Source organism: Myripristis murdjan, chromosome 8, assembly GCF_902150065.1.
Source record: "Myripristis murdjan chromosome 8, fMyrMur1.1, whole genome shotgun sequence".
In the NCBI taxonomy this organism is placed as follows: domain Eukaryota; kingdom Metazoa; phylum Chordata; class Actinopteri; order Holocentriformes; family Holocentridae; genus Myripristis; species Myripristis murdjan.
In genome coordinates this window covers 3575886-3588388 of record NC_043987.1, presented here as the reverse complement: position 1 = coordinate 3588388, position 12503 = coordinate 3575886, and the positions used below count along the sequence as shown (strand labels likewise).

General features: G+C 43.3%; 1 protein-coding gene across 4 annotated transcripts in view; it reads left to right on the top strand.

Moving 5' to 3' along the window:
• LOC115363936 (gastrula zinc finger protein XlCGF57.1-like) overlaps positions 1 to 12503 on the top strand; it is a 55737-nt gene that overhangs the window by 25748 nt on the left and 17486 nt on the right. Inside the window, exon 1 of one of the 4 annotated variants that reach the window (XM_030058298.1) lies at positions 11979 to 12045. The exons of the other annotated variants lie outside the window; for them this stretch is intronic. The gene's annotated coding sequence lies outside the window, so the exon portion shown is untranslated. Of the gene's footprint in view, positions 1 to 11978; positions 12046 to 12503 lie in introns of those variants that run through there. 4 annotated transcript variants of the gene reach the window in all.

Below are 12503 nucleotides of genomic sequence, written 5' to 3'. Positions count from 1 at the left end.
GGATGTTATTCTTTATGTGCTGGAGAACCAGTTTCTCAAAGCACTTCATCAGGATGGGGGTGAGTGCCACAGGGCGGTAGTCATTTAGATCAGACACTGCAGACTTTTTAGGCACAGGGATGATGGTGGCTGTCTTGAAGCAGGTGGGAACACTCTCCTGTGACAGCGATGTTAAAAATGTCAGCAATGACATGTACTAGCTGGTTGGCACATGTTTTCAGTATACGGCCAGAGATGTTATCAGGCCCAGCAGCTTTACTCATATTCACTTTCAGCAGGACTTTCCTCACATCCACTGTGGATACTGACAGTGGCCAGTCCTCTGGAGGCAGAGTAGACTTTACAGCTGACTCTCTGTTGAGGAGATCAAAGCGAGCATAAAATGTGTTTAGCTTGTCTGGTAATGTGGCCTCACATTGTGCTAGTGGTGGTGCTGTAGAATGTGAAAATGGCATACTCAAAAACAAATTGGCTGAATGTTGTGCAGATACAGGACTCTGATGGACCAAGGCACTTCTCCTAGTCTTAATGCAAATAAGAGCTAGGGTCAAGATGATGACAGTACCAGAGGCCACTTACTGTGTGGTTGTGGTCTGATGGTGGGTCCAAGGCGACACTTGTGGAGAAGGAAAAAGATAAAGGAAAGTAGGAGAGAGTAGAGCGGTAGAGTTTGCGGACGCATTTCAGCCTGTTGGCCTTCCTCAGGGCAGAGTCTGTATGTAGGTGTGCAGTCAACTAAAAGAGTTGGGTGCTTGGGGTGGGAAAATAAAATGCAAATTTCAAAATAAAGTATTTTAGGTGAAGGCAATAAGGGGAAAAAATGCGTATATGTACGTATATACATGCATACATACATATATACATACACATACACATGTGTATATACACTATATTGCCAAAAGTATTCGCTCGGCTGCCTTCACACACATATGAACATGAGTGACATCCCATTCTTAAACCATAGGATTTAATATGATGTGGGCCCATCCTTTGCAGCTAGAACAGCTTCAACTCTTCTAGGAAGGCTTTCCACAAGGTTTAGGAGTGTGTTTATGGGAATTTTTGACCATTCTTCCAGAAGTGCATTTGTGAGGTCAAACACTGATGTTGGACAAGAAGGCCTGGCTCTCAGTCTCCGCTCTAATTCATCCCAAAGGTGTTCTCTCGGGTTGAGGTCAGGACTCTGTGCAGGCCAGTCAAGTTCTTCCACACCAAACTCACTTATCCATGTCTTTATGGACCTTGCTTTGTGCACTGGTGCGCAGTCTGCTGCGTGTTGGAACAGGAAGGGCCATCTCCAAACTGTTCCCACAAAGTTGGGAGCATGAAATTGTCCAAAATGTCTTTGTATGCTGAAGCATTAAGAGTTCCTTTCACTGGAACTAAGGGGCTGAGCCCAACGTCCGAAAAACAACCCCACACCATAATTCCCCCTCCACCAAACTTTACACTTGGCACAATGCAGTCAGACAAGTACCGTTCTCTTGGCAACCACCAATCCCAGACTCGTCCATCAGATTGCCAGACGGAGAAGCGTGACTCGTCACTGCAGAGAACACGTGTCCACTGCTCTAGAGTCCAGTGGCGGCGTGCTTTACACCGCTGCATCCGATGCTTTGCATTGTGCTTGGTGATGTAAGGCTTGGATGCAGCTGCTCGGCCATGGAAACCCATTCCATGAAGCTCTCTACGCACTGCTCTTGAGCTAATCTGAAGATCACATGAAGTTTAAAGGTCTCAAGCTATTGACTCTGCAGAAAGTTGCCGTCCTCTGCGCACTATGCGTCTCAGCATCCGCTGACCCCGCTCTGTGATTTTATGTGGCCTACCACTCCGTGGCTGAGTTGCTGTCGTTCCCAATCGCTTCTACTTTGTTATAGTACCACTAACAGTTGATTGTGGAATATTTAGTAGCGAGGAAGTTTCACAACTGGACTTACTGCACAAGTGGCATCCTATTACATTACTATTACAGCACCATGCTGGAATTCACTGAGCTCCTGAGAGCGACCCATTCTTTCACAAATGTTTGTAGAAGTAGTCTGCATGCCTAGGTACTTGATTTTATACACCTGTGGTCATGGAAGTGATTGGAACACCTGAATTCAATGATTTGGATAGATGAGCGAATACTTTTGGCAATATAGTGTATGTGTGTATGTGTATGTATATATGTATGTATATGTATGTGTGTGTATATATATATATATATATATATATATATATATATATATATATATATATATATATATATATATATATGTATGTACGTATATATATGTGTGTGTGTGTGTGTGTGTGTGTATATATATATATATATATATATATATATACAGTACAGGCCAAAAGTTTGGACACACCTTATTCAATGCGTTTTCTTTATTTTCATGACTATTTACATTGTAGATTCTCACTGAAGGAATCAGAACTATGAATGAACACATGTGGAGTTATGTACTTAACAAAAAAAGGTGAAATAACTGAAAACATGTTTTATATTCTTGTTTCTTCAAAATAGCCACCCTTTGCTCTGATTACTGCTTTGCACACTCTTGGCATGCTCTTGATGAGCTTCAAGAGGTAGTCACCTATCCCTAAAGTGTGTGCGCAAGATAGCAACTGTAGGGATAGCGCATGAAACACGCCCACGGACACACCTCCAGGCGCAAATGACGGAGTCGGCATAACGGATAGCGGGTAGCGGGTGGCGCAAGATACCGTTTAGGGACAGCGGAAGTTCCTAAATCCGCAATTTGCGGGTAGCGGGTAGTGGCAGCGGATAGCGGGTGGCACAAGATAGGGCCCTTAATCTTTAAGCTATGGGAAATAAAAACAGGAAGATGATCACTAATATCACTTAAGAATAGACCACTTGTTGTTGGACCATACACATTGGTAAAAATATTATCAATGAGTGTGGCACTTCCCTTAGTTATCCTAGAAGGCTCATTTATGAGAGGCCTTAGTCCAAAACTAAACAGAGTGTTACAGAAATTGTAACAATTAAAACGTTACTCAATCTTAAGGTTTGATTCCCGGCCACACCAACACAATGAGAAGCACAGATGTGTTTAAATAAATAGGAGTTTTTTATTTCTAGAAAGACACTTTTAAAAGAATGCAATAGCTATTGCTAAATAAATCTTAAAAATTGAGTTCAATGCAATATTGTCCAAGTCCCAGTCAAGACAGTCACTTTAACCCAAGTTTGGGATACCAATCCGTCGAGTCCGGTGTTACGCTCCGGGTTTTCCTAGCGCCCTGGATGTCGGCCGGTATGTGCCACAGCAGGGCTTTACACACTGCCGTCCGATGTGCTGATCCGGTGCCGGGAACTCCGCTCTGCTGCCAGCCGCAATCAGTCCAGTCCGGTGTTATGCCCCGGGTTTTCCTAGCGCCCTGGATGTCGGCCAGTAGGTGCCACAGCAGGGCTCTCCACATTGCCGTCCGATGCGCTGATCCGGTGCCAGGAACTCCGCTCTGCCGCCAGCCGCTGTCGGAGGAGAAGAGTATAATCAGTGCCCGGCCTGTCCCACTGCCAGCAAATTCAAGCCAAACTGGCCTCTAAGTTTAACTACTTTCCTTTAAACGAGTACGTGAATGCCCATCACTCCAATCATACCGCTACCGCTGCTGCCTGCCGTCCCCCAGGTCGGACACCCTCGACACACAGGAAAAAATACACTCAGCACAGACTGTGCTCATGCAGGGGACTCACACACACACCAAGTGAGGAGAAGTGACTACTTTCCTTTCTGTGTGGAATAGTGAGCGTTGATAACCAGAGTCTGGAGATCAGCACCGCCAAGCCAGGGGGTTAGCGCCGAGGGGGGAAGCCTGAATCCAGTCGAGACCCGAGGAGACAGCAGCCGCAGCAGGAGGAACAATAGCAACCCGTCCGCACGGTCCCGCTCCCCACAGGTATCTGGCGTTTTAGTTATATGTAATGGGAGGAACAACCCGTGATTGCAATCACTGATGAGGTTCAGGTGTGTCCGTCTGCAGCAACGGGTGCCTCTGTTTAGAGTTTGATCACAGGTAAACCAGTCCAACAATTCCACAGCACACCATAATAATAGCACAATGCAACAATAAATAAAATCTTGTCCATCGCTTTGTAGCGCACAGCAAAACAAACAATAACAAACCATATAACAAAATATGGGCAATACAAAATAATAAACAAACCATTTAACAAAATATGGGGTTACCTGATCATACTAATAAACCCAAAGGCAGTGTTTTGCATCCTATGACAAAATCATTTGTTAGACTATGAACATTCCATTTCAACAAATCAATATTAAAGTCACCACAAACAAAATAAGATTTGTTATCACATATTTTCCCAAAGATATCAGCTGTGGTACTCAGAAGCTGTTCCATACAGGAGCCTGGCGCTCTGTATATGCAACTCAGGACAATACTCTTACATTTTTTAGTCTGAATTTCAATTGTCAAACTTTCCATGACTTCATTAACAACTGTGGTGTCAATAACCTTACACTGAAAGTCATTCTGTACATAAAATTCCACTCCACCACCCAATTTATTCCTATTGACACTGAAAAAATCATATCCTTCTAGAGCAAAATCAGCACCCTTCATAATCAGCATCATAACCCTTTGTTATCCAGGTCTCACTTATGGCTATAACTTGGAATTTATGTTTTAATGGCATAAATAATGGCATAAAGACTTCTGCTGTTAAAGTGTATAATAGAAAAACCTTCCAAATTAACACTGAGCAGATTCTCAGAATAATAATCAGAATTAACATTGTAATTATCATTAAAAAATTCCTCAGGATCAATGCCATTTTCAAAACTAAAAGGATTAAGTTCAGCCAAACTGAAAAAGTGGGGTTGTTTTGTCCTTACGAGGGAGAATGTGACAAGCTGAGATATGCTGGCTCTCTAAGTGAATGTTCTTACTGTTGGAGTGGAGCGGGCTCCGCATAACAGAGAACAGATAAAACAGGAGCCAGATGTACCTTCTCTATCTTGTTTTGGTCTGCTGCATTAGATATAGTCAACATTCACACACTAGCATCACACATTTTAGAAACAAGGTGTGGACAGTGGTTGGCCTGTCCATGTCTGGGTAACTGGCCAATTATACTCGGTTGCGTCTAGGTCCAGCCTCTGTACGGGGCAGGCCAAGCCCAAGAAGATAAATGTGCATAATTTCCTAATGTTGGGGCTCATTCTGACAGAGATCCTGCGACAGCTCTGTCACCCTGAGCCCAGCGCTGCCTTACTCAATATGTAACCATAATAAATATTTAATCTGAGAGCTGAAGATTGACTCCAGTTTGTTCTTGGGCTTTCAACAAAAGAATCGGGTGCTAACAAGTGCAACCACAGATCTCAACAAACTGTCTGACACTGTGACATCATACATCAGCTTTTTTGAGGATGTGTGTGTGCAGACCAAGACATTCTGCACATACAACAACACCAAACCCTGGTTCTCCTCAAAATTGAGGAAGCTACGTCAGGCCAAGAAGGAGGCCTACAGGAGTGCAGATAGGGATCTGTACAAGCAGGCCAGAAAAACTCTAACCCTAACCCTAAGAGGAGAAGTAAGAGGAGCTACTCTGAAAGGCTTAGGCACAGCTTTTCAAACAACGACCCTGCGTCAGTGAGCACGTTTACATGCACACCTTATTCCTGTATTAACCGGAATATTCGCAATATTCCGGTTGCGCACGTGTCATGTAAACACACACCAAACGCGATTAAGGTCATATTCCGGTTGGAGAGAATTCCGAATAAGACCCCTGGCATATGCCTGTTCCAACCGGAATATTGGGGCATGTAAACACCTTAGTCGGAAAATGCCCCGAACTGGAATATTCAGTTACGTCTGCGCATGCTCGACCTGCAAGGAATTCTGTGGCGTCTTTGTTGCTATGGTTACCTGCAAGCGGGGAAAACGGCATGGCGAACAGCAGCAAGAGTCAGGAGACTGCAGTCCGCCTTCAGCTAATGAAAGACTTAAATATCATGGAGGATATCGATGGGAGAAAACATAGAACTAGCGACAGAAGAAAAAGAAGAAGACATCTTCGTCTGTATTTCCGGCAGACCCGACGCCTATACGCGTACTGCTGCCCCCCGCGGCTGAGTGTCGCATTACGTAAGAGAGTGGAATACGCCGAAACACGGGGGCATGCCAAGTAACATGTAAACGGAATATTCCAGTTGCTGCGCCGCAGTTACCTTAGCCGGAATATTGACCCGAACCGGAATACGGTGTGCATGTAAACGTACTCAGTGTGGAGAGGCCCGTAGACCATCACCAGCTACAGGAGACTATCCCCCACCCCTGTGGGAAACATTCAACTGGCCGAGGACCTGAATAGCTTCTACTGCAGGTTTGAACAGCCAACACCCAGCTCGTTCACACCTCTCAGCCATCCCAACAATGAGCACATTTACATGCACACCTTATTCCTGTATTAACCGGAATATTAGCAATATTCCGGTTGCGCACGTGTCATGTAAACATGCACCGAACTCAATTAAGGTCATATTCCGGTTGGAGAGAATTCCAAATAAGACCCCTGGCATATGCCTGTTCCAACCGGAATATTGTGGCATGTAAACACCTTAGTCGGAAAATGCCCCGAACCGGAATATTCAGTCATGACTGCGCATGCTCGACTCACAAGGAATTCTGTGGCGTCTTTGTTGCTATGGTTATGTGCAAGTGGGGAAAACAGCATGGTGAACAGCAGCCAGAGCCAGGAGACTGCAGTCCGCCTTCAGCTAATGAAAGACTTAAATATCATGGAGGATATCGATGGGAGAAAACATAGAACTAGCGACAGAAGAAAAAGAAGACTTCTTCGTCTGTATTTCTGGCAGACCAGGCGCCTATACGCGTACTGCTGCCCCCAGCGGCTGAGTGTCGCATTACGTAAGAGAGTGGAATACGCCGAAACACGGGGGCATGCCAAGTAACATGTAAACTGAATATTCCAGTTGCCGTGGCGCAGTTACGTTAGCCGGAATATTGACCCGAACCGGAATATGGTGTGCATGTAAACGTACTCAATGTTCTTCCTGAACCCCCTGCTGATCCCTCTCACCACCACCCCAACCCTCCACCTGCACTGACTATCTGCGAGGATAGTCGCATTGTAGGCAAAAGATCAGGAAGGCTCCAGGACCTGATAGCATGTCCCCCTTCTGAGAACAGAAAAACTGTCAATCAGCTTTGAAATGTAAAGGATTAATTTTATAGTTATGAGGTTTTTATAGACAAATATGTTCAAATTTCTTGTTGGGAGTTCAATATGGTTGTCAAATCAATACCAAACAGCATATTGTCTAAAGTACAAAACATGCACCTTGACCATCTAAGACAAACAGATCCTCCGCACACTGACGCAGACTTTTACTTAATCACTTTATTTTGAGGGAACAACATGTTTTGCCTTAGTGTCTTCAGGTTCACCTCAGGTCTGACCTGATCATTTCCAGGTGTGTTTTTTAAAATGCTTGTTTGGTCACCTGACCAATTTCACTCTTAAAGCCCGCCTCAGGCAGAGAACACATCACAGTGTCCCGTGAAAAATACAAGGTATAATACAGTATACTGGAGCAACAAACAAGAAGCAGAAAAATATTGATCATATTATAAAGTTTCAAAACAGAAAAATATTTACACCAATATTTAAACCATCAATGATATATTAGGTGAGGAAAGAGAATAGAAATATTAGAGAGTACTAGAAAGCACCATATCAGCTAGAGACCCCATATATAGCTGTTCGATAATGTTTCCCCCTCCTTGATTAGGCAATCGTCTTTCGATTCCAATGAATCTGAGAGAAGCTGCAGAACCATGATTTTTTTCTTTATAGTGTCTGGCGATGGCATAATCTAGGTTGTTATTTCTGATGGCTGCTTTGTGCTCTGCAGTCCTCAACTTTAGATTGTGTTTGGTTTGGCCAACATACAACAAACCACACAGGCAAATAAGTACATAAATTACATGAGTGGAAAGACAGTTGATAAATTCTTTTATATTGTATTTCTTTCCCGAATGGGGTGATTAAATGTTTTTGTGTCAAATGTGTTAGCGCAATGTGCACATTGGAAAATCTATAATTTCCATAGACATGCTGAGAAACCCAGTTGGTTTGAGTTGGTTCTCTATACATGGAACTGACAACGTCTCTCACATTTTGTCCTCTTTTAAAACAAAATCGAGGTTTGGAGGCAGATAGATGGTTTAAGCTTGGGTCACATTCTAGTATTTTCCAATGTCTATTAATAATTTGTTTGACTTGACTTGAAACTGTGGAATATTCTGACACATAGGTAGTTCTGTTCATATTTTCATGGTGAGAAGGTGGGGGATTTAATAGTTCTTCCCTCTTCTTCTCATTGGCCTTCTCAATAGCCCTGTCGATAAGAGGTTTGTCATATCCCCTTTCTCTAAACCGTTCAGCCATTTCTTTAGCCTTAATGTGGTAATCCTCATCATTACTGCATATTCTTCTCAACCTGATGAACTGCCCATATGGGATATTATCAATGAGGTGGTCCGGATGGAAACTAGTTGCATGTAAAATAGTGTTTCTATCAGTGTTTTTACGATAGATGGACGTCTCCAACCTCCTGTTGTCATTCACAGAAATAAGTAGATCCAAAAAATGAATCTCATTTTGACTATATTCCATAGTGAACTTCAAATTAGGATATGTTCCATTAATGTAATTATTAAATGCCTTAAGGTCATCTTCACTGCCTACAAATCCCATCACAATATCATCAATAAATCTGCGGAAAAACAAAATATTACCAGAAAATGGGTTGTTATTAAATATATGCTTTTCCTCCCACAATCCCATATACAAATTTGCATAGTTGGGGGCAAAAGGTGATCCCATACTTGTGCCTTGAGATTGCAAAAAATATTTTTTGTCAAACATAAAGTAATTAGACTTCAAAATAAACTTTGTCAATATCATAAGCAGTTCGGCAGGGAGAACATCTTTTCTGAGTTCCAAGTAAAGGTCCATAGCTTCTAGACCATCTTCATGTGGGATGTTGGTATAAAGGGCTTCAACATCAAAAGTAACCAGAAAAGAGTTTTCAGGCATTGTTAGGCAAGTCAACAGATTTAAGACATCTGTGGTGTCTGCCACATATGGTAAAGTCTTCACAATTCCTCTGATGAAGAAGTCCACAAATTGCCTTAAAGATTCAGACAAAGAGTTCTTACTTGCTACAATCAGTCTGCCTGGAGGATTCACCAATCGCTTATGTATTTTGGGCAATAAGTAGAACACAGGTGTCATCGGGTATTCTACTTTCAGAAATTCAAATTGTTTTTTAGTGATCCATTGTTTCTCCAGGGCTCTGTTCAAAATAGAATCCTGCTCTTCTACAAAGGTCTCCACTGGGTTATGTGGTAACTGTTTGTAAAAAGAGGCATCACCAAGTTGTCTATAGGCCTCAGTGATATAATCCTTGTCCAGCCCCACCCTTATCGGCTGGTTTTATTAAAATTTTTTGATTGTTCTGTTGTTCACTGAGGGCTTTTCTTGCTAATATGCTGATATTATGATTTGTGACATTGTTTTTGGATTTAACAGCGGATTCAATATCTCTTTCTACAAGTTTACAAAATGTGACCAGAGTAGGATTAGGGACACCAGGGGGCATAAAGGTAGATTTTTTTCTTAATCTTATTCAAAGGGTCACAGAGTCCCATGTCAGTCTCATTGGTTTTATTGTGAAAAAAATGTTTTAGATGAAGCTGTCTGAAAAATTTGTAGGAATCAACTTTCAGTTTGAAAGCATTAACTTTACTTGTGGGAACAAAAGATAGCCCACAACTCAATACATTAATTTGTGGGGTGGTGAGTGGATGATAGGAGATGTTAATAACTGAGAGTTCTACCTCCGACTGTGGTTCCGTCTCACCATGTTCCACTCCCTGCTGGAAAGTGGGTGTGCGCCTCGTCCTCTGCCCCCTCCAGGTTTTCTTCTGGGCATGCGGTCTTTTTCCAAAAAAGCTTCATCAGTGGAAAAAGTCGATCTGCCAAAAAAAAGAAGATGCGCAGAAGTAGAAGAAGAAGAGGAAGGAAGGAGGGAACTGTACTTGGACTGCAGTGTCTTGTCTTCATCCTCAGGGGGAAATAGTGAGAATGAAATGGAGTAGATGATGTCTAGATCTACAAGAATGAAAAGAGCCCTTAGAGATAGGCAGGAAAGAGCAAGGAGTTGGTCAGAAGAAAGTGAATCTCTGCAAAGTGGTTGCAAGAAGACAAAGACTACAAACAAGCAAATGCAAGTGGAGCAAATACAAGCAGATGATATGAAAGTAATGATTGAATTTGATCGGGAAGGGGTCATTTCAGCCTGATCAAACTAACACAAGCAATCGCGCAAGAAATAGGTAATAAACCTTATTACCTGACGGTAATAAAGGAAGCAAAAAAGAAAACGTGGAGAAACTATTGTTCATCTATAGGACGAGAAATAAAATTACAAAATGTATGGTCAATGTTTAAGAAAATGAGTGGGAAAAGAAGTTCAATTAAAAACGCAGCACTGGCCAGAGGTCAGAGGCTAGTTGTGACAAACAAAGAAAAGGCAGATGTGTTAGGTGAGGCATTTGCTGCTGTGCGTAGTGGTGAACACCTGGGGGCTATGCATAGGCAGCAGAAGGAGAGAGTACTCAGAGGATTTGGAGTTGTAAGGAAGAAGAAAGAAAGCTTTGACAAAACGTGATATGGAATTAACAATGAAAGAGCTTAAATTAGTGCTAAAAGGCACTGAGTACACAGCCCCAGGGGAGCAAAGTCAACACCAACAACTCTCGACGATGATCGTTAACGCCTAGGGGCGGAGAACAAACACCTGAGGAATGCACTGCAAGCTTGTGGATATCCTAACTGGACTTTTGTGAAAACAGCCACAAGAACCAGGAAGGAAAAGGAGCCCAGACGCAACAGCATGGTCCTGCCTTATGTGGCTGGAGTATCGGAGAAACTCAGGAGGATCTTTAACAAACACCGCATCCCCTTGTTTTTCAAACCCAGCAACACATTACCAGCAGAAACTGGTCCATCTGAAAGACCGCACACCCAAACACAAGAGAAGCAACCTGGTGAATGCAGTCCAATGCAGCGAGGACTGCACAGAATTATACATTGGAGACACTAAGCAACCATTATACAGACGCATGGCCCAACACAGGAGGGCCAACTCCTCAGCTCAGGACTCTGCACTTTACTTACACCTGAAAGACAAGGGGCACACTTCTGAAGACCACAATGTACATATTCTGGACAAGGAGGACAGGTGGTTTGAAAGAGGAGTGAAGGACGCCATCTATGTCAAAGAAGAGAAGCCATCACTCAACAGAGGAGGGGGCCTCAGACACCACCTATCCCCCATCTACAATGCTGTCCTTTCATCTCTCCCCAGGAGATTGAAACACCCATCACCTTTGACCTCATGGGACAACGATCGACCACACTTGACACTAGGTGACCCCAACAACTCTCGACGATGATCGTTAGCACCTAGGGGCACTTTCACATTATTGTTATTGATGACCCTGACAACGACTCCACAGAGGTTAAAAACCTGGGATTTCTTGCCAGTCAACCAGAACTGAAGATGCTTCTTGGAGGAGAAGTGAAACATCTTCTGTAACCTACTATCAAGTTCAGTTGACTTTGCTCTACTCTACCTACAAGAAGAAGAAGAAGAAGAAGAGGAAGCTAAAGAAGGAGTAAAAGAGAAAACAACGCCAGAGACTTTGAGTCCGTTGCTGTCGAAAACAGCAGAAGGACCAAAAAGTGTAGTTGTAAATGTGTGAGAATGTGTGACGTGCAGGAGCTCATGTGTCTGGTCCAGCAGCAACAGGTTGTGGCGGCTCGAGACACATTGGATCTGTTTGAAAGGATGTTAGCGGCACACGAGGAACAGCTGCAGCAGTTAAGAGAGGAGAACGAGCGGCAGAGAAAGCGGCTGGACGCTGTTTTACAGCCTCAAGTTCGACTAGAAAGAGCAGGTTTGTCCACTTCAAATGTTGTTGTCTCACTGCTGATGTCCGTGTTGAGCACAGGACGCCAGCAGAGCTGCTTCAAGCTCCAAACCCTCCAGCCGCTCCTGCTTTCTGCCTGTTGCTTTTTAGGGTTTAGTCCAGGGGTGTCAACCTGGTGCCATGTAGGGTCAAGAGGCTGCAGGTTTTCATTCCAACCGAAGACTCCACCAGGTGATTTCACTGATTACCTCACCTTCAAGCAGAGAGTCACAGGTCACAGGCATTCTTGAGAAAAAATCTAATTCTCAAATGTGTGTGGCTGTATGTCAGAACATCCGGATCCGGCTGTGACGCATTTCCTGCTTCGTAGGGTCGCTACTACTTGTTTCTCTCTATCTCTATTTTTCCTGCTCTAGTCTTATTTTGTCACAGTAACTACTTCTCATCTCTATCTTTTCGGCAAATTCGCTAATTTTGCTGCTTCT